This window comes from Alligator sinensis, unplaced genomic scaffold (assembly GCF_000455745.1).
Source record: "Alligator sinensis unplaced genomic scaffold, ASM45574v1 scaffold85_1, whole genome shotgun sequence".
Taxonomy (NCBI): Eukaryota; Metazoa; Chordata; order Crocodylia; family Alligatoridae; genus Alligator; species Alligator sinensis.
In genome coordinates this window covers 1,459,654-1,485,059 of record NW_005841891.1, presented here as the reverse complement: position 1 = coordinate 1,485,059, position 25,406 = coordinate 1,459,654, and the positions used below count along the sequence as shown (strand labels likewise).

The 25,406-nt window shown below is 46.9% G+C and overlaps 1 long non-coding RNA gene across 1 annotated transcript in view; it reads right to left on the bottom strand.

Moving 5' to 3' along the window:
• Positions 1-19,374: 19,374 nt before the first annotated feature.
• LOC112549299 overlaps positions 19,375-25,406 on the bottom strand; it is a 12,005-nt gene continuing 5,973 nt past the window's right edge. The window contains exon 3 of the long non-coding RNA XR_003092679.1: positions 19,375-20,158. This is a non-coding gene — a long non-coding RNA (uncharacterized LOC112549299). The remainder of the gene's footprint in view (positions 20,159-25,406) is intronic.

Genomic DNA, 25,406 nt, shown 5'->3' with positions numbered 1-25,406 from the left:
CAGCAGGAACACAGCAAAACTTCCCTCTGCCCCTAGATGATGTAGGAATTGTTCCCCACGATCAACTGGCATGGCCTTGGAGGCGATAGGGAGTTGCCTTCTTTAGTGGAGTATTCCCTAATATCTTCTGAGCATATTGCAGCCAGGCACAAAGCCCCCTTCCAGGGGCAGGGGCAGGGGCAGGGGCAGGGGCAGGGCCTGGGAACTGACTGTTTTTATCTGTGGCAAGTCATAATGTAGTTCTTGGCGCTCCCTGGTGTTGTGCTCTGTAGCTGTGTTGTGGGCTTAGAATGGACATTTTCAGAGTCTTTGGGTAAGGGGGCTGCCTGGGAGTGCAGGGGACCGGGCCCCATAGGTCAGGAGGCCTCTTCCAGAGCTGTGTCCCGATGTCATTATGTAGCATTGTTACTGCTTTATGCCAACACAGGGCGAAAGACACTGCTCTGTTTCCCTCATGGATAGACAGTCCAAGTGAAGTGATCAAAAAGATGTTAGCCCATTTTCCTGTAGCTTTGGCTTAAGTGTGCCTTCACCTGCCAGGTTTAGGGTTGGCTGGCATCTCGAAGCAAATCTTGTTTGAAACTGCCACTATTTTTGTTATTATTTTGTTTGCACAACTGCAACCCAGTGTCTTAAATGTCTCCAAATACCTTTCCATCTACCCACTCCTCTACTGATAACAATGGAGCCAAACTGTTACATTAAGCCTATTTTGTTCAGGTTTAACATTGCAGAAGTTTAGCTCACTTAGGCCCCTGGCATGTGCGGGTAAAGGCAAGATGGGATCTGATGCAGGATCCCCCCAATCACACTTCCTGCCATGCACATGTGGGGGTTGTGGGAATCCCACATCAGATCCCATCACACCTTATTGCCAGTGCAGGGGGAGCATCAGGGGGATAATGATCCCAGGCTCCCCCTGCACTGGCAAGTAGTAAGCTTCTGCAGCTTGGAGTCCTGTCTGCTAATCCAGGCTCCCAGTGGCAGGGGTGCACCATGTGCTCCTGTGGCTGGGATCCCCCAGCTGATTTGCTACTTGCCCATGTACTCCCACCACTATGAACCTGGATAAGCTGATGGGGCTGTCAGCCCAGGGGCTCAGGGTGCACCCCCATGGCTGGGAGCTCTGGATCAGCTGGGAGACACACCTTGCAGCTAGGAGACTTAGCCTGGCTACTAATTAATGGCATGATAGGAACCAGCCACAAAGTGTTTGAACATTTTTTGTGTAATAACTTTGTTGTTTATTTCTTGTTTTATCAAACCATTAATTGCTTTAATGTGTGGCAGGTAACAACTTATGATGTGATTAACTGGTCAATCACAGCATAAGTGTAATGTCTGCCAGGGGATGTAGACTAGTCTGGGAGTGGACAGGCAAAATAGTTACACTGATACGTGCTCCAGTCCACATTCCTCTTTTAAAACAGTTTAAAATGTACATCTGTCCACAGCTTCTATTACCATGGTTTAAATAAGGCGTGGCCAACCGGTGGCATGTGCAGACTCTATGTGTGACGTGCGGCAGATCAGGGAGGGGATAGACAGCACAGTGGCAGATAGGGCAAGGAGCAGAAAGCAGACCAGCAGACCAGGCAAGGAAAGGGGATTTGAGGGGCCCTCAGGGAGGGTTTGGGACTAATTTGTGGCACCCCTACCAAAAAGGTTGGCCCCCACAGGCTAAAACAGGGCCTTGGGAACTCCTAAGGTAAAACAGGAGTGGTGGCTGGTGTTACATGCTCTGTCAAGGTCCCACAGCTCTGTAGAAAACTCCCCCTGGGCCTGTGTCAGCAGGCATTCATTTACCCCTTCATTTTTCCACAGAGGCTTTGGGGAGGGAGCTGATGAGCCAGATACAGCATGTTGGAAAAGGGATGAACAAGACAGTTCAACTAAGTATACAAGGTATGTTTAAAATGTGTGGGACTTGCTCTAAAAATGTAAACAGGCTTAGCAAGGGCCTTCATATCTGGGAAAGAGGAGTTCCTTGGGATGGTGGGTAGGGGGTATAGAGTGTAAAATTAGAACTAACTGTGATAAAATTTGGCAAGGGAAAAACTAAAAAGCTGAACAACTGGTACCGTGTCAATAGGGAAGTAATGGAGCTTCATTGCTTGGGGCACTGAAAGCTAAACTAGGCAAATCATTAAGGAATGCTTCTGTACCGGAGGAGGCCAGACTAGATGGCCAGATCAGTCTGTTTTAGTTGCTTTTACTCTCGTCAAAGCCAGATTTAAATAAAAGAAAGCCATTTAGCGTGAGGGGAAGGATGGCATGTCCAGCATGTGCTAATGGGAAGGCAAGCATCTTTATAGGCATTTGTATTACCTAAGGTGCATGTAACTGTAACTGTGAACACACAAGCAGGCATGAAACTACACTTGCATTTACATCTCAGGTATCTTGTTGTGAGATGATCATAACTTCCTAGCCGGGGAACATGTGCATATTCCTCCCCCAACATTCTTTATAAGTATTTGTGTCACCATGCACTAATGGTACTGACGTGTTTGATCCACCACTTGGCTCTGAGACCTTTGTGTGGCCTTTCCAGCAGGAAGAAGCAAAACCTGCTCATCTGGCTTCAGTCCATTTGGATGAAGCTGGATTAGCAGGCTTGCAATGCCTGGGGATGTGGTTGCCTTTGAGTCTCACAGTCCCACTGAAAGCACTTCTGGTAAACCAGAGCTATTAGAGAAGGAAGCCTGCAGGGAAAGGTGTACGTGTACTGTGACTATACAACTGGGATTATCTCAGATCTAGCCACTGGTGTACACCAGCCAGTCAAGTGGCATCAATGGAAACCCCAGCTATAATCAAGGCTTCAGTGGCTTTTTCATGCTCTGTTAAGCACGTACCAACAATCTGCTCAACAATTGTCATTCTGCCCTGAGATCTTGTATGTTAAAAACACATGTTCCTGAAAAGCGCTTGTTCTGGAAGAAGCGCTGCTAATTTACCTGCTATGCAATAGAAGCAGCAGCAATTTTCTTTCTGGCCTTTGGGTGTAGTTACAAACAGAACAGGAGAATTTTGATCAATATTTCTGCCTTGCCTTATGTGTGATTTTTGAGCTTCTCAGTCAAAGGTATTATCAAGTGGCCTCATGCAGGGGTAGAGGAGTCTCTTTCCATGTATTGTTGATGTACAGATGCCATGGCAATTGGTGGATTAATGTTGTAATAAACGAGAAGACAGATAGAGGCACCATGTCCTTCCAACCAATTAATGTCACCGAACCTAATGCCCCTAAGCACCCAGGAAACTTGATAGCATTGAGGTTCTGCAGCGACCAAAAGCAGAGCGGAAGCTCTGTGCGTGCCTTCCCATACCGGAGCTGCATTTTCCGAGTGTAACCCCAACTCCCAGTTTCCAGCCTTTTAAACACTTGTGATTTTCTGAAAGGTTTTCACCCCTAAGAAGCACAGCTCTGCCGTGGAAAGTGACTATAGAGATGGCCTTGTGGGTTTCCATGGTGATGGTGTCTGACTCCAGATCAGATATGTTCAATTTACAAATAGATTGATTTTTTTTTTCTCTAAAAGCAAGTTCACCCTTGGAACTGCAGCTCAGGGGGCATCTGTCCCAACTCACACACCATCGCTAGCGTGCAAGGCTCAGCCAGCCATGGGCTGTTCTCACTTATTCCTGGCCTTCACATCAAGTCTTCACTTACACCCATATCTCCAGTGGGGTTGGCGAGGGTATCACTTACGGACCTTGTAACTGAGATTTAGTGACCAATTCTGCTGATGACTCAGAGGACAGCATAGATCCTGACCCTGCTCTCTTGGGGCTGCAGGGCATGCCAGGGCCAGAAGCACTGACATCTTTTTGTCACTAAAATGTCTACGTACCAGTGGGAAAGGCAAGGTTTTTTGTGGGTCATATCTTTTATTGGACCAACTATAAAGTTGGTCCTGGCAGGCCTGAGGAAAGATACTTGGTATCCACAAGCTTGTCTGTATCCCTACCCTCCCAACTATAAGGTGGGTCCCATAAAAGATATCACCCACAAAAATCCTTGTTTCTCACATTTTTCCTGGACAATCACAGCTACAACATATCCCAGAACTACCACTACATAACTATGGCTCCTTCTTGCATAAGCCTGCTTTGAAGCCTGTTGACATCAATGGGAAGATGCTCAATGGATATAGACTTTCAGTTTCTGTGGAGCCCTTGAATACGCTGCTGGGAAGGGGTCCCTAACCACCCACTCTGCATATGCCAAACCTCTTCAGTGTAACTAGTGGTGGGTGACCAGGACATGAGCTTTGGGCATCTAGTTAAAGGTGGCACCAGTGATGAGAGTCAGAACAGCACTTGGGAAGGGGATGGGGGTTTGGAGCAACATGTTGCAGCCAGGGTGACACTTGAGGAGGGGGAAGGAGTGAGTGTCAGTGTCAGGTCAAGTGTAAGGACCACTGAATTCCGTGCTGCCCCATCCTGGTGGTGACAGCAACAGCAGCGGCTGTAGGGAGTGTTAACTGCCTGGCTGTTGATGGCACTGACACTTCCCCCCTCCTCTCACAGCAGCCGTGTCTCCCATGGGGCTACTGTGGCTTGCGCGCAGGGCGTGGATGTGATCAGTCACACCAATCCTAGATGTGAAGCAGTGAAGCTGTACTGGGAGCCTACCCTGCTGGGGCTCTCAGGGGCTCTGTCTCCACCATGCTTGAGAGTGACAGGGGGTGCCCTGTGCGTGGTGGCTTCAGTGCCCCAGTCCTGGCTTGGAGCATCTGGAACAGGAGCAGGTTGGTGGGGTCGGGCTTCGTGGCAAGTGCAAGGGAAATTGCCCTTCTGAGCCAGGACTCTGATGTGTGTTTGTAGCCAGCAGTGAAGTGGCTGGATGTTGGCGACTTTCCTTCCCAGCTGAACAAAGTTTTCAAGCTAGGATTTGTCAGGAGAAAATGATCCAGGCCCTACAAGAAAATCGGTCAAGTAGCAAACAATGGCTGCTTAACTCTAATTATCACTTGCAGCAGGTTCCCCTGTCACACAGACCTTCCAGGGCTATTGCGTGAGATCAGCACATAACACCTCTTTACTTGTTTCATTATGGTCTCGTCTTCTTTTGCCCATAGTTGTTGACAGGAGATAAACACTTGGATCCATCCAAGTCTGCAATGTAAGTTGCATTAGGTGACAATGTGTTGACACGTCCAAGAGACCTACCCAGCCAAGAGGAAGGGCTGATTGAAGGTGTTGCGCTCTGGGATTTGTTTGTGTTTCTGAACACCCGACGCCAGCCAGATAGAAGAGTAACGGTTTTTACTCATGATGGTTTTTTTCATTTGACACCAGATTAATCCTCTTATAAGTTTAGGAAACATTGCTCGCAAACACGTCTTTTGCAAAGAGCTTTGTAAAAATACATAATTCCATAAAGAGAGTAACTGTGGTGAATGTAGAAATGGTTTTTGTTCCTCCAGAAAATTCTCCATATTTTCTACCAGAATCAGAGACCAAGATATTTCAGCTGCAGCAGTGCTGTGGTAGCAGCTTGGGCGAACTGGCATTCAGAAGATTCATGCTCCCAATTCTTCCCTTCTCCAGGCTATATCCTCTGATCGGATCACACCTGCCTAATGACTCCGCCTCTGCCCTCTGGGTCACACACGTCCACCCAGCTAGCAAATGTCCCTGTAAAAGCATATTCTTTGTGCCCACCAACACACTGAGCTTTGAACTTTAATTTTCCCCTGTTTAAAATGGGGTTGGTAATGCCTACAAAGCTCTTTAAACCAATTTGAGTCATATGACTGAAAAATGCTGTATAGTATTAAGAGGTGGATGTAAGAGAACATTTCAGAGAGATGGCTCCCTCCCATATCAATGATCTGATCAGCATATGCAGCCAAAAATCACATGGCCTTTGTTTGCTGACCTGTCTGGCTGACATTTGTGTTTTTTTGTCTTTTATCATTCATAGGTCTTTTAACATTTTTACTGAATATCTGTGTTTGGAAAGATTTCCCTATGTACTTATTGCCTCTGTCGTCTCTGGAGGACAGGATTGGGAAATGTAAAGCATGATTTTACTTAGCTTAGAGTGAAAGAGTGGTGAGAGCACAACTCATGGTACTTCTGGATGGCTCAATACAATGCCAGGTACCTGTATTAGCATTATATTAGCTAGCTAATAGAGTGAGGTTACACATTACATTTAGATCATACTGAAATTGTGGAGTGTTAAACCATGTTAGAACATGCTGCAAGCAGTGACATGTTAAAGGTTAATGCTGTCTCTTGCCTGCACAGCTCTCTTGCCACTGGAGAGCTGCTGAGCAGGGGCATGGCTAGGGCCCAGGACATCTTGGGCTCTATCCCTGCTGTAGTGGGGAGGACACTGGGAGCAGTGCATCTTGGAATGCTGGAGGACTGCAAATTTTATTTCTGTGGAGCAGACCGAACATAAGCTAGGTGGCATGGCTCAGAGTTAACTCTTGCCTGAAGTGGTGCAACTTTAAGATGCTCAGAAGGCATTTAGCATGAATTAAAGAGCTTTAATGTTTGGATGTTTGCCTTTTATGTGCCCTTAGTATGGTCTAAGTGTAACATGTAATCATGTAATCATCCTCAGGTACTAGAAGCAGTTTAGCTCCTGAAAAACAAAGTAGCCTGGGAAGTGCCCAGTGCTAACACAGCTACATGATTTCTCATACCTGAGCTAACTCAGGTATCTTTGCAGGGCATTGCATTGTGCTATGTGGGCACACACAGAGGGATTACTCTCATGCTTGGGCATGGTATGCAACATGTGAATGAAATGGAGCAATACAGTTCCACGTTCTGTTTTTCATTGGTTCTAAGCATCAGTTAAAAAGGTCTTGGCATCTGTCAGAGAAATTCCCCTGCCTCTGGAAAACCAGCTTCTGTTTCTGCTATTCCCACTTGTGGCACCTGCAAATGACCAAGGTAATCCAGATTGTGTAACTACTGATTAAGGCAAGACTCTTCTTGAAGCCCCTAGGTCAAATCCTACTGTCACTCAGTGCTACATCCCCTACTACTAGCCAGCGGGACTGACACCAGTTTGGTCAGAAATACTGTCGGGCTTGTTCTCAGGGTACTGCAAGAGTCTGGTGCTTTCTTACAGCTGCTGTACAACCACTACACGGTCTAAGCAGCTGCCTCTTCCTAGTATCTCTGCTTCTGCACACTTCCTCTTCCCATGCCTCAGAGAGCAGGTTTGACTTCACGAGCATGTCCAGTGGGAGTGCAGTAGATCTGAGTGTGTGGGCTGCTACCGGTACAGAACATGCCTGTCAGCATCACGTTTCTTTGCAGCCTCTTTCCTTGCCTGCCAGGTCCCAGGATTGCCAGCAACCTGTATTCACCATGGCAGGCTGCAGATCCTGCGATTCCATGCTTGCCCTCTGCAGGGCAGTGTAATCTGATTCAAATTGAAGTTTCTGGACCAGCTTTTCAGTTGGTGTGAGCTGGCATGAATTGGATTCCCCCAGTTTGTTGATTTTACACTTGCAGAGGGTCTGGCCCAGTGGCGTCATGGCATCTGACAGAGGACAGAAAAATGGGATCACTGTTTGCATTGGCTTCAATGGCAGCATGTGCCACACAAGCACTGCCTCTTTGCTGCACCTCTGGGTTTGCTTGACGTGTGGCTGGCAAAATGCAGAGGTTCTGTCTGAAGCCACCCAGCAAGCAGAGCCTCCAGGTTCCAAACACAGAAAAAGGAAAGAAAATCACTCCAAAGCTGCACTGTGTAGTTCCCATGGAGACAGGGCAGCTTTGTTCAAATCCACCTCTTCCATACGATGGAGTCTTGTGTTGGAGTTCTCTTAATGACTCCCCACATAATGAGAAAGGGTACTTTGGCAGAGGGCACTCTGCCATCAGGGTAGATTTTAATGACAGCAAATTCCCTATGGTATTCTTTGTATAAATGGGGGAAATGAAGCAGAATACCCAAAGGGACTTGGCCAAATCCATAGATCATGTCAGTGATTTAATTGGCACTGAACTCAGGATTTCTTCCACACACTCTCTAGGTCCTGTGTCCTGCTGATGTGGGTTCCAACTTATCCTATAAATCTGTGACCATCATTCAGAGGATCAGATGTCATTGTGATTGTATAACACAAATAGTTCATTGACTGACACATCTCCTGACTTCCCAAAAAAGGGGGAGAGGTGGTAGTCCTCCATCTTTTCAGGAAGGCAGGGATGGTGGCATTCCAGGGCATAACCAGGGGGTGGCAACAGGGGTAATTGCCCCGAGCACCTACCATCTCCCCACCCTCTTTTCAGACTGGGATGAGGGTCGCGAGTGACTCTCTTTGGCTCTCATCAAACCCATGAAAGGGGAGGTCCAGTGGACCCAGGTGTTCAAAGTCGCATTAACTTCTTGCAGGAGAAGCTGGCGTATGTGGTATGAGTGACGGTCTGAGGTGTTCTGCTACTGCATAAATAAGACTGGGCAAAGTCCAGGACAGTGCTAAGCATTGAGCTGAGTTCAGTGCCCTGACTCATCCTGCCCTGACTGTGGCTAAGTCAAAAAGGGTTTATTTAGGACTTTTGAAACATTTCAAAGCAACATTTTTGCTTTGAAATTAACTTACACTTTAAAAACAGTAAAATAAAAATTAAGAAGAGGAGGGGATGAAAGGTTTCAAGGGGGAAAAAAAAACACCCCCCCCCCCCCCCAACCTAGTCTTTTGTTTGAGGTTGGACAAAATGTTTGGGTCCATTTAAAATGACATTTTTCTTCTTAGTTCTTCACTTTGTCTAGTGAACCCCAAATGCCATTATTGGCAGAGTGGCAAAGGCAAAGAGGGAGCCTGTGTTTGAAGAGTTCCTTTTCCCAGAAGGATCTGACTTGAAGATCCAGTGGAGACATTTAGAAGTTGTATCCCAGCAGAGTGTGAGGACATTGTGTGACAAGGAAATACCGTGGTGAGGGGGAGGCACTGAAAAAGGAAAGCAGCTCAGATGGTCCGTACCAGGCTGGGTGTGACAGAGTTGTTACATGATTGGGCAAGGGGAGAGGGAAGTTGTAGTAAATGAGTATCAGAAGCTGCATTGCTTTGGAACAGCGGCAGCAACAGCAACAACAACAAAATATGGATGTAAATATCTCTTTATTTCCTGAAGACCAATCCACAGCACAGGCAGATTATAATTTTGAAGCACACAGAAGCAGTTTTATTGCTGTAGATTACCTTCTTAAATGTCTTTTGTTGGCCAGCTTCAAAGCTTTCCCTCTGTTCTCGCAGAGATGCTCCTTGGTAGTTTCTATGAGCCAAGGGCTGAAATACTTCTTGAAGTAGCCCGTCATTTTCAAGGGTGTTTTCCCCCTTTTTTGACATATTAAAAATGTTTATACTTCCAGTATAATGCGAAGGTCTGGGAGCACCATCCCTGTGCACTCCCCTATTGCTCTATAAAAGCCTGGGTTACCCATGTGCCTGGGAACAGGGCTGTCCTGATGGCAGACCTGTCTTAGATCTTGGCACTCAAGGACCACTAGATCTTATTAGTCTAAGCATAGTGTCTGCTATAACTGGAAAGTGGGGAAGAGTTTCAAGACTGTGCAACAGTGCAATTCACTCTGGACTTTATCAGAACTGCTTCCTAACAATGTTGAGTAGCTTGCACTTTAGTCTTTCTCACAGAGCCAGCCTCAGGGGTTCAGGGAACTGGTGGCTACAGATCAATCCATCTCTGTTTTCCACTGCCTAAAAGCGAGTCTCTAATCATTTCTGTTGTGGGACAAGCCTTGAAATATAAACCCATTCAACCCTGCTTCCTGGAATGGGAAGTCAGCCACTGTGAGCATTTCCCTGAAACTCACATGAGTTCTGGGCTCCATTCTGGTCTTTGTGGCCTTTGAAGCTTGTGGTCACCATTCCCCTTAAAGCATTGTGGGAGCCTGAACTAGTGTGTAGCTATGGGTAGTGAGAAACTTAATCCAACTGTGATCTGGGCTTCCAGTTAGCTGTCTGCACTCTCTCTGGTTCTCAGCTGGGCAGCCAACATGGCCTGTGAACTCCAGTGCTGAAGTCCTTTAGTAGCAGGAGACAACCTGGCTTAATGAGTCTAGCATAAAAGTGAGAGGTTCTTGCATTTCAGTACTTCTGTGCTCCTGGCCAGCAGGCACCAGGTTGCCTGGGAGCACACTTAGGCTTGGGGTTTGTGGGTGGCCTGGCTTGGTTTGCATGTATATATTAGGATTGATTATCTATATGAAAAACCTTACACTTAAAGTGCTCCTTTCTATCCGAGTCCCCCAGTCAACAGGAACCCGAACAAAGAGAATGTTTTCAGTTTCCAGACAGGTAAAGAAATGATCAGTTCGCACCTCCCCAACACAAAACCTGGGTGATTTTAATGAAAATGGAGAGTGGGAGCATGGCTGAATCCTAGAATAATTGGTTTTGAAGAGACTTCAAGGCTCATCCAGTGCAACCTCCTGCACAGATACAGGAGATCACACCTAAACCATCCCAGACAGGTGCTCAGACAGGCTCTTCTTAAACACCTCCAAAGCAGTGACATATGGTCTCAGAAGATGTTCCATTGCAGCCTTTAGCTAGGGGCCTGTTAACTTAAAGCTGTTGAACTAATAGGGTTTAGTAGCATGTCCTGTACTAGCCACGTGGGTTATTTAGTTTTTCAAACCTATTTTTCTTGGAAAAAGAAGTCTGAAAATTCTAATGATACAAACAAAAATTCTCCAATTACTGTTCTTTGTTGCCAAATCCTTTGAAATAACTGAATAAATAGGAACACCCCCTTGCTGTGACAGTGTGAACATGTGACAAAACCTTGCATATGGTGTGGACACATAGGCACCCTCAATCTGCCAGGTCTGAGTCACCTCCCTTGCTGGCAGCACTGATCTAGCTCCTTATTTACAGGAAGGCAGGAAGGCCAAAGTATAATTGGAGTTGCAGCTAGCGAGGGATGTGAAGGGTAATAAGAAGGGTTTCTACAAGTATGTCCATAGCAAAAGAAGAGTCAGGGAAAGTGTGGATCCCTTACTGAATGGGGGAGGCAACCTTGTGACAGAGGATACAGAAAAGGCTGACGTGCTCAATGCCTTTTTCACCTCAGTCTTCGCAGGTAAGGTCAGCTCCCAGACTACCGCACCAGGCAGCACAGTTTGGGGGGGTGGTGAGCAGCCAACAGTGGTGAAAGAACAGGTTAGGGATTACTTAAAAAAGCTGGACGTGTACAGGTCCATGGGGCCAGGTGGGATGCACCCGAGGGTGCTGAGGGAGTTGGCTGATGAGATTGCAAAGCCACTGACCATCATCTTTGAAAACTCATGGTAATCAGGAGAGATCCCAATTGATTAGAAAAGGGCAAACATAGTGCCCATATTTAAGAAAGGGAAAAAAGAGGATTCAGGGAACTACAGACCAGTCAGCCTCACCTCAGTCCCTGGAAAAATCATGGAGCAGATCCTCTAGGAATCCATTTCTAAACGTTTGGAGGAGAAAAAGGTGATTAGGAACAGTCAGCATGGATTCATAGCATGGATCAGGTTGATCAGGCATGACTTGCCTCTGGTAAATCATAGATTTCATAGATATTTAGGGTCAGAAGCGACCTCAGTATGATCTACTGAGGTCCCTTCCAACCCTAAAAATCTATGAAATCTATGATTGACCAGAGGCAAGTCATGCCTGACCAACCTGATTGCCTTCTATGACAAGGTGACTGTCTCTGTGGATGCGGGGAGACCAGTGGATGTGATATACCTTAATTTTAGCAAGGCTTTTGATATGGTCTCCCACAACATTCTCACAGGCAAGCTAAGAAAGTATGGGCTGGATGAGTGGACTGTGGGGTAGATAGAAAACTGGCTGGAGCGTTGGGCTCAGTGAGAAGTAATCAATGGCTCAATGTCTAGGTGGCAGCCTGTATCAAGTGGATTGCACCAGGGGTCAGTCCTGGGGCCAGTTTTGTTCAATGTCTTCATCAACAACCTGGAAGATGGCATAGAGTGCACCATCAGCAAGTCTGCAGATGACATCAAGCTGTGGGGAGTAGTAGATATACTGGAGGGTAGGGCTAGGATTCAGAGTGACCGGGACAAATTGGAGGATTGGGCTAAAAGAAATCTCATGAGGTTCAACAAGGACAAGTGCAGAGTCCTGCACTTAGGATGGAACAATCCCATGCACCAGTACAGGCTGGGGGCTGACTGGCTGGGCAGCAGCTCTGCAGAAAAGGACCTGGGGGTTACAGTGGACAAGAAGCTGAATATGAGCTAAGTGTGCCCTTGTTACCAAGAAGGCTAATGGCATACTGGGCTGCATTGGTAGGAGTGTTGCCAGCAGGTCAAGGGAAGTGATTATTCCCCTCTATTCAGCACTGGCAAGGCCACATCTGGAGTACTGTGTTCAGTTTTGGGCCCCCCAACTTTCAACTACCTGAGGCAGGGTTTGAAAGAGGAAGGAGCTAAACAGTTCTCAGTGGTGGCAGACAATAGAAAAAGGGGCAGTCATTTCAAGTTGCAGCAAGGGAAGTTTAGGTTAGATATTAGGAAAAAAAAGTATCACTAGAAAAGTAGTAAAACACTGGAACAGGTTACCCTTGGAGGTGGTAGAAGCTCTATCCTTGGAGGTTTTAAGACCCAGCTAGACAAAGCTTTGGCTGGGATGATATAGTTGGGGTTGGTCCTGCTTTGAGCAGGGAGGTGGACTAGCTGACCTCCTGAGGTCCCTTCCTACCCTAATTTTCTGTGATTCTCATGCACTGTGCAGAGCCATTTCATATGTTTGTTTTTAGCTAGTATCTTGCTGATGATTAAATGGACTATAATTGCTTTTCATGCGCTGGCAAAAAATTAGCTGTTCAAGTTTTGCTGCTGATAGACCATTAATTGGTTGATCATGTCGGCAAGTCCTGTGTTGTGGTCCATGACCCTTCCTCATCTACCATCCTAGAAATTTAAATATCACTGTTTGCACATTTTCAAAGGGAGCTGGTATCCTACTGTGTAAAGTGCCCTTCATTACATCCATCTGAATAATTGCTGAAACGGATCTAAAAGCACACACATGCTGCGCATTAAGGAGACTGCCACTTTTTAAAATTATGGCCTTTCCCTCAGCGATCTGCCCTTGACCTGGTAGAAAGAGTGGCCATGATTCTGACCTTGCTTTCCCTTGTGTGACTCCTCTGACTTCAGTGGGTTACTCCTGATTTACATCCGTATCTGTGGAAGGATAATCAGGCCAATTGTCTGGACTCTGTACACTTCCCTTAGCACTAAGGAGTTATTTTGTAGAGGCAACCACAGTCTGATGATTACTTTGCCACAGCCAGCAGCCTGCAAAGCAGGGAGGGTACAGAGCGTGAGTGCAGTAATGTAGGCAAACCTATTCTATTCTGTTATTTAAATTAAGCTGCTAAAAGCCACAACTCGTGCAGCCAAGGCAACTTGCCTGCTGTGCGTGTCACTGCAGTTAGATGTCTGCTGTTGCAGATGTGTCACTCAGAGTCTGAAAATTAAGAGCTGTAAGTGCAACATTATGGGAACATTCCAGAGGTAAAATAGAGTTGTCTGCAGGATCTTCCGATACCTTAATATATACCAAATGTTCCAGCTCTCTGATGTTTTGAAAACATGCCACTGGCATCTTGGTTCTTTATCACTACTTGGTTCTTATATTATGAGACTTTTAGATTGGTTCTATATTTTTAATTTTATGAGGTCTTTTCTATCTAAGTAAAACAACTGATTAGCTAAATCCTAAGTGTCTCCTTGTTGTTTACACCTATCATGTTGGTATTTAAAGCAATCAGACTCTGCCATTAGTTGTATATACATCTCATTTTTTTCATCTGGTGATCTGGATATGCTTGTAAGAAGTGAGGATCACTACCCTCTTTTTATGGAGGGAGATACTGAGGCCTGGAGAGCTTAAGTGGTCACACCAGTTGCATCTACATGTGCACACCTGTACTGCACAGTAAATATGGCGACTTACACTGACTTGAGTGTAAATTTGATACCTGTATCATGTAGGCATCAAATTTATGCCTGATTAGTTACCGCGTAGTAACGGACATGTAGACACCTTACTGCTCAGTAACACTGGGTGTGTGGACTGACTGACTTGGGACTAACTTTAGTCCCAAGTCAGTTCACACACAGTGTTAATGCACTTTAATGCCTGAGCATGTAGACACCAGCCTATTCCCACTTACTGTGCACAGTAAATTTAAGCTGGCATAAATATGCCCACATTGTATGGGTAGTAGAAACAGGACTAGAATCATGATCTCCTGGTTGCTAGTATACCTGTCTTAGACTAGCCAGCACTGCTTCAAGCTGCTCATCAGTGTTCAATGTCCAGCGGTTTGCAGAGAAATCAGCAGGGCTTTAAAAATTACTTTGTTGGGAACTTCCCAGTTGCCATCTTTGGCCTGATTCAGTTTTTCCAACTATATACAAGGCCTGTTTGGGGGATGGGCAACATTGTACATTAGTGATTCATCCTGTGATCCTGCATTGCAAGACTTCAGGGCACTTTTCAGAATCAGGTGAGACTGCTCTTATCTTCCCCACATCCTTTCACAGTGGGTGGGCTGAACCCTGCAGACACTTAGAGCTGTGAGTCCCTATACTCATCCAAGTAATATCGACCCATTAATTTCAATGGAACTACTTTTGTGAGTAAAGGTACTTGTGCATAGAAGTGCTTGCAGAATGCAGAGTGTCAAGAGACAGCATAGGAGAACAGTACAGATAAGGGAGACTATGATGTGAAGGCAGGAAGGATTTAGAAAGGTCGATCCAGAGGAGGACAATGAGGATGTTAGAGTAGAAGTGTACTCTGTACAGCTCTTTTGTGGAAATCCTCTTTGTTAACCTTCAGCAACAAAAGGAATATGATGAAGACCAGGCTCTGTCTGTGCTTTAATCTTGTGTCATGCACACCAGGGTGAGAGCTCCAGTGTCACCAGCGACCTGCATCCTTACCAGTACATCACTTAGGCATCACCAGTGGAGCTGCACCAGGCTCAGCACTGTGGTACCACTTACCAAAAAGGTGTGTCCAGATGCAGCCAAAGTGTCCATTCCTGTTGTTAAGTCCCACAGATAGCTAAGAATCCATGAATGGAGAATTCCAGTCTCATGGTTCAAAGGCCGATCACTGGCATTATTTAAATATACATTTCTGCATTTTTTTTAATAAGTGTTTCTGAAGTTTCATTGAAGATGTTGTCATTGAAATCACTATATTTCTATAGAGATCATAATGACTCCTTTTGAAGAGTTAGTTTCAGTCAGTCAGTGCTTAATTCACGTATCAGTGACTCTGTAAACCATATATCCGTAAATCTTTTGAAACTGTTACAGTCTATTGTGTCAATGAACATTTGTAAGGATTGTCAGTACAGGGATTATTCAAGTGATCATCTGTCACAGCCCTGAAGAAACAATCTGCCTGTCATGTGAATGAAACTTAGAGAGATTCAGAAAGGCATGAGTTTTGGTAGGCAACAATCTTCTTCAACATACGTGCCACAACCTAAGTAGGTTCAGAGAGTCTCATGCCTCTCTGAACCTCTCTAAAGCACCACCTTGCCCTCCTTCTGCCTGTGGAGAGGACTGAAGGGCCAGTTGGACCTTTTCAATTTATCTGGATCCATAATGGCACTGAAGTTTTTTTCAGATTGGACTAGGTCAGCTTTTACCAGCCATTATTAAACCTGTTGAAACACAGTCTGTTCTAAGTAGTCATTAGACCATTTGTAAACTAAATGGGGCACTTGTGTGTGTGTGGACATAAATCATTCCACAAATGTTCTAGGGGGTTTAGACAGTTTAATTTCTCTATTGTAGACCACTCCTGGGAGTGCACACTTTATTTCTTTTAAATGCACCATATACTCCCTCCGGCATACTGAAAACTAGCATTAAATGATGCCAGAATCCATCTGTAAAATAACATGAGTGTGTACAGCTCACAAGGAAGTCAGAAGGAACTGCAGCTTACACCACGGCTAAATTTGACCTTTCCATTTAAATGGCTCAGGTATATAATTTTCATGCCCAAAGCTCCTCTAACATGAGGCATCTGACATTTGTGTTTGTTCTCAGCCTTTTCAAAATGGACAAACTGTCTGCCAAATTTTTATTCAGAGAGAATTTACACAGTTGTGTTTTGAAACCTCTTATGTGTAGGTCTATAATGGAGCCCTAATTACAGTAGCATTAACAGGCACTGCTGTAAAAATGCAATTTTCTTTTTCACAGAGTTTAATTTGATTTAACATGGTGACAGGGACACAATGAATCACTCACACATGGGTGGATTTTGTCCCTCCCCCCAGACTCTTGAAGAAAAATACTTGTAAAAGCTTAATCAAATATATATATTGTAGGCTCTAGACAGTGATTGTATTTTCACTCCCATCCAGCCACATCCATTAGTATCTAATAAGTGTACTAGTTAAAATTTCCAGGAAGCCTTTTCTAACAGTGTTAGCAAAAGGACATAGATATATTCTAAGCAGAGGTATAGCTGCTGCAGGCTCTTGAGTTTTCCTTCAACTCTTTGTGGCCTTGTACTTGTCCCTTCATGCTTAATCTATATTCAACCACCTACATAAATGACCTTATTTAACCAGGGCAAAGTACCCCCTGCTTAGGGTGGTAACATTTGAATTTGCAGGTAATAATTTCTTTCAAGCCTTTTAAATGGCTTTTTCCAGCATTCATTGGTTTTTCTTCCACCAGGTGGCAGCCTACTGGTTCTTTCAACCACTCGATCCAGTTACAAAGAATTCAGCCAACACCTAAGCAGTCCCCTGCTTAATGCCCAGCTTTAGCATTTATACACAGTCTGCCTTAAGAAAGCAAGGTAAAAGCTGATGCAGACACAAGGGCTCGTCATGGTTTCTTTACTATAATTGATATTTAAGCATAACATGCAACAATGATTTCCCCTGTCAGTGCATAATGCAGGCGTGTTGAGTGTGCAGCCCAGAAACAGGCTAAGGGGCATACAGGGTTAGAGAGTGTTTGTATTCACAACAGGGCCTTTGAAGGAGGACTAAACATCATATTTTCCCAAGAGAACAAGGGAAAGAAGGCCGGTGTAGCAAATATAACTAGGCAGGACTTGAATTGAATTTTTACATGTGTTAGTGGGAATTGGTTTTCATTAGGGACGAGCCTAGGAGATGATGTTTGGCTTTGCATTAGCTCCAGCCTTGGGATTTCTGCTTCAAGGCTACTGATTTTGGTGCCAAAATCTCACAGGCTCTTCTTGCAAAAATTTGGCTGCATCTGTGTCCAAACTGGGAAATAAGTTATCTCTGTTAATTTTCTGTATTTGTCTTGTTCTTTCTTTATGACCCAAAGTTAAAAAAAGTAACCCAGGACAGGTGTAGACCCAGGGATCTAAAACAGAGGCTGTTCTGCCTTTTAAAATTCAAAAGGATTCAGATTTTTACCTTTAGTCATTGTCTCATCTCTGGATTCTCTGAATAGTGGATTACGGGCAGTAGCTCTATTCAGCAGCCTCTTGACTGTAGAACTCCTTGGTCTTACAGAGAAGACGTTGATAGTGGCTTTCAGCATGATGGGATCTGAAGCCAGCATACCTGTCAAAAGGATCTTTGTCCTGTTAATTTAGGATTTACTAATTTATATGCGTATAGGTGTGCATATTTATGTGTGTGTGCATGAATAGGAGGTAATAAAGGTTCATAAGCTGTGTTAAGTCTTCCTTTATGCTACATTTTGCCCAGTCCATTTCTGTTGTGCTACTATTCTGACTGGACTGGAAGGATCAGAGCAGAAAGCCCTGTTGGTTTCACCTTGTGAATAAGAATGGTATTTTAGCCTGAAAACCAACTTCCCTCTGTAGGAGAGCTTGCCTCCTGCAGGTAAAATCTCACAGGAGGGAAAAAAAATGCCCCCACGTTCAACTCACACGTTTTCTCCATGTGAACTGCTTGAAGAGGAGGGATTCCTACCCTCACGCAGAAGGATGGATCACAGCCTGTAAACCTCACAAAATCAACCTCGTCTCTGGCTTCTCATTGCATCCCACCTTTCATGGTCCCAGTTCATTGTTACTCAGCATATAATTGTGGTCAGTTCCACCACTGCCAAGTGGACATAAAAGGGCATCATTCTAAATTGGTAGCGTTTTAGATTCATTTTCCATTCTTGTGTGACAGACTATAGCTGGGGCAGCACAACTGAGATGCCATCTCCAGCACAAGCCTCTACAACTTGAGTTGAAGGGCCCTTATTGCTTACCTGGCAATAGTAGCAGACTCATTTTCTGCAGCTCAGGCACCAAAGGTGGTGCATAGCAAACACCAGAAAGTGTCTACAAATCTGCTTTGAAGATGGTTCAAAATAATGAAAGACATGATCAAATTCTACCCTTCTGCTGCTTTCAGTGTGAAGTAACTCAGTTGAAGTTAAAAGTTAAAAGCAAAGCATATCTACATTGAGGGTTTGACGCAACTGAGTTATTGTACATGAGAGCCCCATGAAGTGTCAGGGACAGAGCTCCCCCTCTCCTCCCATTGCCTTGACAAAGGGCTCCCCCCATATGTTAAATGGGGGGAAAAAACCTTGCCTTGGAATCAAGCGTAACTGGGGTGCACCCACATATGTGCTCCCCTCTCCAAATCGAACAAGGAATGCTTAACTACCTACAGATTTATTAATATATACACAATCTAAAGAAATTGATATTGAGAAACATATATACACAGATATACAATTGTCATATAACATTATATCCCACAAATGAAGGCTGAAAGATTACACCACCTCAAGAAGCATTGAACAATGCATGGGTAAGCAGTTTTTCTGAAACAGGTAAGCAACAGGTAAGTACAGGTAAGCACTGGTAAGTATCAAGGAAGGGGTCTCAGCAGAGCCCCGGCTAAGCATACTCTACACTATTAAACTACCAATATACAATTATAAAAATACACAAAATACAAGATTCAGTGTTACAAAATATGAGGCGCTCTCTCACAAAATATAAGGTACAAAAACATCAAAAATAAACTTGACTCTTCAAAAGTCCCCAAAGCCCGGGCTGTTCCTAAGGCATGGGCTGCACTCCAGTGACTAGTGGGAGGGGAAAACCCTAATGCCTCTTGACCCTTCCTCCAGCCCTAATGAAGCCTATAAACTCAGAGGGGGCCCCTCTCCCCCTGGGACCTCCCCTCCAGGAGCCACTTAATAACCAGAAGGAATTTCCTCTCCCCTGTGGGAACCCCTTTCCCCAGCAGCTCATGACTCCAGGGTCCAGAGTGAATGGTCCTTGGCCCCTCAGGCCTTTTGCTCCTCGCTTGCAGGAGCCTCCTGGGCTTTTGACTCCTTCTGAGCTGCTGGCCCGTTTGGAGCCTTGAGCACCATCATGTGCTCCCAGGCTTTGCCTTCTGCTAAGGGTTGGAGGCCCAGGCCGCCTCATGCAACACTGGGGCTTGGTCTGCTCCTGAGCCCTCCGTGCAGCATTGTCTGCACCGGGCTGCTGGTTCTGTGCCAGACCTGAGCCGTCGCAAGTGGCTCCCAAGGTCCTGATTCTGCTCGGACCATTCTGTGCCATGCTGTTGGCACTGACTGCCTGGTCCTGAGCCAGGGGTTGTAAACCCGAGCCACCTCGAGCGGCTCTCAGGGTCCTGCTCCATGCGTCAGCCTGCGCACTGCATTCCAGGCCGCACACCAGGGGTTGCAGACCTGAGCCGCCTTGAGTGGCTCCCAGGGTCCTGGTCCCTCCTGGCCCCTCCATGCAGTGCTGCCTGCACTGATACCACATTCCTCAGCGGCGGGCTAGGGACGTGGCCGGTTGCCCCTCCCATCCAGTGAAGAGGTCTTCAGGGCAAGAGCTCTGCCCCGCTGGCCGGCTCTTGCCAGCTCTTCTTTTTGCCCATCCTCTTCTCTGTCCCTCGATGCAGCCCCCCTGTGCCAAGCACACTGCTCTTCATATACCCTTCGAGGACTCTGCACCCAGATTGCAAATGGACCAATCAGGTTGAAGCAAGGTGCAGGCTTCAACCAGGTCCAGGTTCTCTGTCTTGACCGGGTAGGGGCGGGGCAAGCTCCTCCCCAGCATTCGCCTGATTGGTGGAATGGCTCCACCAGTCACAATGAAGATTCTCCAAGCCCGGACACGCCAAGCAGCTATCGGTAAGCCTGCCACACAAGAAAATACAATAACTCAAACTCTTTTGAGATTAATGTTAACTCTGTGATGTCTTGTTCTCTTCAGTTGTCTCAGGGAGCTGATAGTCCAACAACTCCTTCCTATCTGCCCATTTAAACACTCCCTGTCTTAGTTTCCAAAATAACAGCCCAAACCTCTACAGAGGCAATGCAAATAGCCTGTCCTACCCCTGAAAGATAACTTGCAACACTATGCAGATGGTTATGAACTCAGAAGTGAGTTAAAGCCCAGATTAAAATTTTAGAGGGATGTATAATTAACATAGAAACTAGGCTGGATCCCATGTGTTAGAGCTGTGCAAATAATTGATGCTATGATTTGGCAGCATTTTTAAAAAAAAGTAAAGAAAGAAGAAATGGTTCCAACTGTAACAGACATCAAGTGTTTAATATTTTAACCCCCCAGAACAAAAAATCAGCAATGTCACAGTCAGCGAAATGTCCCATTTGACCCAAAACATTTCCTCTTCAGATACTTGTAAGAACAACGTCAACAAATTCCCATTTCCCCAAGTTGCTCTAGGCTGAGACCTTACCCAAGATGTGGTGATTCCAAGTTTGAGTCCCTCTTTTGCCTGATGGGATTTAAACCCACGTTTCCCATGAGAACACCTTAACCACCAGGCTATTGGTGGGTTGGGGGGGAGGTTGCCGTTGTTCAACTCAGCAATAACAAATATTCACTAGAGCAGAGGTTGAAACCAGTGTGCCCTACCTGAAGAGGTCCTAACCAGCAGGCTAGAGATTCAGGGTATGGACACACATACCGCCTAGAATGGTTTAAACATGGTTTAAACCTGTGGCAGACAGCCAAGCAAACCTGTTAAATCAGTTCAAATCTTTCTGAAACAGTTCAAAAGTGTACTTGGAAAGTCAAATACTGTTTTGAACTGATTCAGCGTTATGTGTGGACACCAAGTGTTCTGTGACATGGGTCTGGTCAGTTCTCCAGGCATCCCACGCTGCATTGCCTCTCACCCCTGCTGCTCACAGTGCTGCAGCTGGCCACTCTGGTATGCAGCCAAAACTCTACTACCTGCTTTCCCCCCCTTTTTGTTGGCAGTTTCTATCACTGAGCAACCTCGAACTGCTTGGTCCATAAATCTTTCTTTCTAGCGACTGCACTCCTTGCTTCTCACTCCTTAAGCAGCTGCAACTCCTCATCATGCCCTCTAGCCCCCTGTCAGGCAAGCACACTGCAGACTTCAATCAACTGCAGGCTACCGAAGTTCCTGAACTCACATTTAGAAAACAAGGGACAGCAGGAACATGACAACAGCCCCAGTCACAGGTCACCCCCCAGAAGCATGGGTACAAGCACTCACCCCCACTGCGGGGCACACTAGACCGGATGCTTACTCCCATCCTGCTCGTGTCAGAGCCACAGCTCTTCACGCAGTTGGGAACCAGCTCTCAAACACTGACATTTGGGAGTGGTTCAGTTATGTGTGTCTGCACATTCATTTTTCTTTCTTCAAACAGCTCTGTAAATATTACATGCCAAGTGGCACAATACCAATACTAGTGCCTGGGGAAGGGGATTGTGACAGAATCAGGCCCCAGGGCAGCTGTGATGCCCTCCAGTGATCATGTGGTTCCTGCCACCCTCTGCCTCCTCTGGACACCCTCCCTTTTTCTCTCACCTGCTACACCTTGATAGCGTTATTTCCTGTTGAAGAAGGGAGACTGGCCCAGGGTCCCTGAGTCAGTCCTACCCTGCTTTGGTCAGTGGGTCATTGTCCCGTCCTGTCCCGTCCCATCCCATCCCCCCCACCACCGCCCACCCCTCGCTGCCATACCTAGCTGACCCCAGTCCTGTTCTTCAAGCCCCATCACTGCCTCTGGGATGATTAAGGGCTATCCATGGCCTCTTTCCACCCTACAGTCATGTCCATGCCTCATAGATGTCACTTTGTTGCCAGTTACTTCTTTGTAGGCTTCAACCTCCTTAGCCTTAGTTTACAGGTTACTCTGGCTGTAGGCTGGAAGCCCTGGCCTGGCCTTTCACCCTTAGCCTCTCACAGACCCCAGGCTGCCCTGTCATCCCCTCTGGGCTCAGGCTCAGGCTCTGGCACCCTCGGCCTCAGGCCATCTTTATCGTTCCCTCTGGTCTTAGGTTTTGGCCCTCTCAGCCTCAGGCCACCCCTGCCAACCCCTCTGGGCTCAGGTTTTGGCCCTCTCAGCCTCAGGCCACCCCTGCCAACCCCTCTGGGTTCAGGTTCTGGCCCTCTCGGCCTCAGCCTGCTTCAGTCTTGCACCCCTGCCTGGCAGGGCTCAAAACCTGGCCTGCCCCTCAGCCCCTAAAGCCACATCCAGACCTCTGATATTGAACTAGAACAAAAAACCACAAGCAGCTTCTCTGTAAACTCAAAGTCTCTCCCTCTGGGTTATGCTGCTACCAAGCCACCTCCCCATTCTCTGGCGCTCTCTGTCCTGGGAGTGCCTGGCACACCTGCAGTTCCCACCCCTCAGCAGCCTGAGCTGGCAGGAGCTCCTCTCCCTGCCAAATTTAGGGTTACACTGTCTCTCTGTCTTAGGGGCCCAGGTTTCTATCACCTGGCTCCTCCCCTGACTGGCCACAGGTGTGACCCCGCAGGCTCCAGAGCAGCTTATGGCCAGTGCTCTTGCTGCCTTACCAGGGCTCTGTGCTACAGTCCTACTGCTAGGCAGCTAGCTCCACAACAGGCACTTGCCACCTATGGGTCCCTGGCCACCTACTCCCCTGTAGCTAGCCCATACTACAAAGCCTTCCTCCACCTGGGGACATTGCTGCTGCAGCTTCTCCCTTAAAGTTACAGGGACCCCTGGCTCCCTGTTACAGGGACCATTTCAAAATGCATGCTAGCACAGTGGTTAGAATACCCAAGAGGAGGGACATCTTGGTATGAATCCTTTTGTAGATTCAGGAGAGGGAGTTGCACTTGGTCTTCCCCTTCTCAGGCCAATGTCCTAGCCACCAGTCTCGGGTATTCTGAAAGGGAAGTGAGGGCATCTGTATATACTTCTTAAGTTAAAGCTGTTCCATTTTGCATGAAATAGTTAACTAGCCTGGGAGGTTAGGACACTCATCTTCGGGTGGATTCTTGCTCTAGTGAATATTTGATTAGTCGTACAAAGTGGAAGGGCTCATGTGGCCCCTGAGAATACTTTGCAACCTAATAGTTAGGGTTCTTGTTTTGAAGAAGTAGGCATGGAGGTGAAGGGGAAGAAAGGGATTCCAGGTACCCACATCCCAGGTGTCTGAGCTAAGCCTTAGCTATGGCTACCTCTTTCTTCAGCAATTTTGTGACTCTAGCCACCTGTTCCCCCCTCCCTCCCATATTTTTTCCAGTCAATCAGCAAGTTTAACCCAAGTTTCTGAATAGATCGGGGCTGACCAAATGGCATTTTCCAGCATATTCTATCTTTAATCTTAAAAATGTCAGCCAGCTCTATTGTGTGTGTGTACACCTGCTTTTTGTGCATTAGATTGTTCTAGCTTCAAATGTTTAAAAGTTTCTTTTACAGAAAGCAAGTGTGTGGCAGGGCACTTGGTACACCTGCCACTTCAAGAGGTCAGGCAGCTTGCTGAGCCACCGGCAGGTGGGGGTCAGGGCTAATTGGAGAGTCAGTTGAGCCAGGGGCTGGCAGGCGAGGCTAGGCCCAATCAAGGGAGTCACCAATTGCAAGGGAGATCCCTGATTGGAGGAGGGCTGGGCTTAGACACCGTGAGAGACTGCCAGAACTGGGAGCCGGGAGTCTCGATTGGCCTGGAGGCAGGGCCAGGGCCTAGAAGACGCCATAGGTCCCGGGGAGGGGGGGCACAACCAATAGGGAGGGGTCAGCCCATGATGACAACGGCTGGTACTAGGTTGTTGGAGGAGGAGGGATCAAGGACAGGGGTCCGAGAGAGAGCTGGAGGCCAAAGATGGAGGACTCAGAGTGAAGACGGAGCTGGGGCTAAGGGGCCTGGTGGTTAGCAGCCAAGGAAGGATGTAGGACATCTAGGGGGAGCCCAGAGAGGAACGTGTAAAATCAGGTAGGCCTGAAGACTGGTCCTGGGTAAGATCTGAAACTGCACCCTACTGGAGCTGTTTAGCATGGTGGGGTTGCCTGTGGTGGGGCAGCCTCCATGCAATGCCATGCATGGACCACTCCAGGGAAAGGCAAGCATGGAGCACTGGAAAGCCTCAGCTCCCACTGCCTTGTGGGTTACCCGACAGAGGGAGAGGGCTAGGGGAGCACACCCCAACAGAAAAGCACTTGGCAAGGAAGATGCGGTGGACCACTGTGGGGCCAGAGGCCCAGTAGTGGGCCAGAGTAGACCAGGACCACATGGGTCCAGAGGCCTGGGGAGAGGCCCAGCAAGTGGGGCTGAGCTACATAGTGAGGCCCAGTGAGAGGGGGCCTGAGGGCCTGGAGAGCATTTGGAAAACGGGAGAACAAGATGGGTCCAGGACAAGGGACCAGAAGGGGCAGCATCCCAGAGAGGGGCCAAGAGAGAGACCGAGGAGCCTGGTAGCCCAGGGAGTGGTTGCATGAGACCGAGAGGCCTGGCAACCTGAGTGGGGCTGAGAAAGGCCGAGGGGTCTGAAGGTGCAGAGTGGGGCTGAGAGAGGCCCAGGGGTCTGAAGGCCCAGTGAAGGGCTGCTTCAGCAATTGGCTGAACATCAGTAAGGATGTCATCTGCGAGGCATGGGACATGGTATAGGGAAGGTACAGAGCCATGTGATTGGCCCATAAGGCCACAACCTCAAGTTGGGCAGTCATTATAATAGGATCAGGGCATCCTCCTGCAATATATATATCTATTAACATCAAGACATGGCAAACTGCCCTTAGGGCGGGGTCATTTCAAATTTTTGCGGGGTACCCTGTGACAAGGAGGAATAAAAATCGATTCGAGGAGTAAAATCAAGCTCTAAATCCAGGTTCCCAACTCGCTGAAGCTGAAGTGTGATTTATCTCATTTCTGGTAAAAACGCTTTTCCAGATCAGAGCCACAGCAGACAACTGTGTCACAACCCAAAGTTGTGATTTTTGTTTTGTGTGTGCTTTGGCACCACTGAATTATGTTCCCGCTGATTTGCAGCTTCTTTGCACGGTGGAGTTTTCTGCTGCAGAGGAAAGCCCCAGTGTAAAAGAATTCCTGCCAATTTGTAGCTTTCTTTGCAGTGTGCATTTCTTCTTTGCAGCACAGAAATGCACTTTGCAAAGAGTTCCCGCCATTCGTATTCTA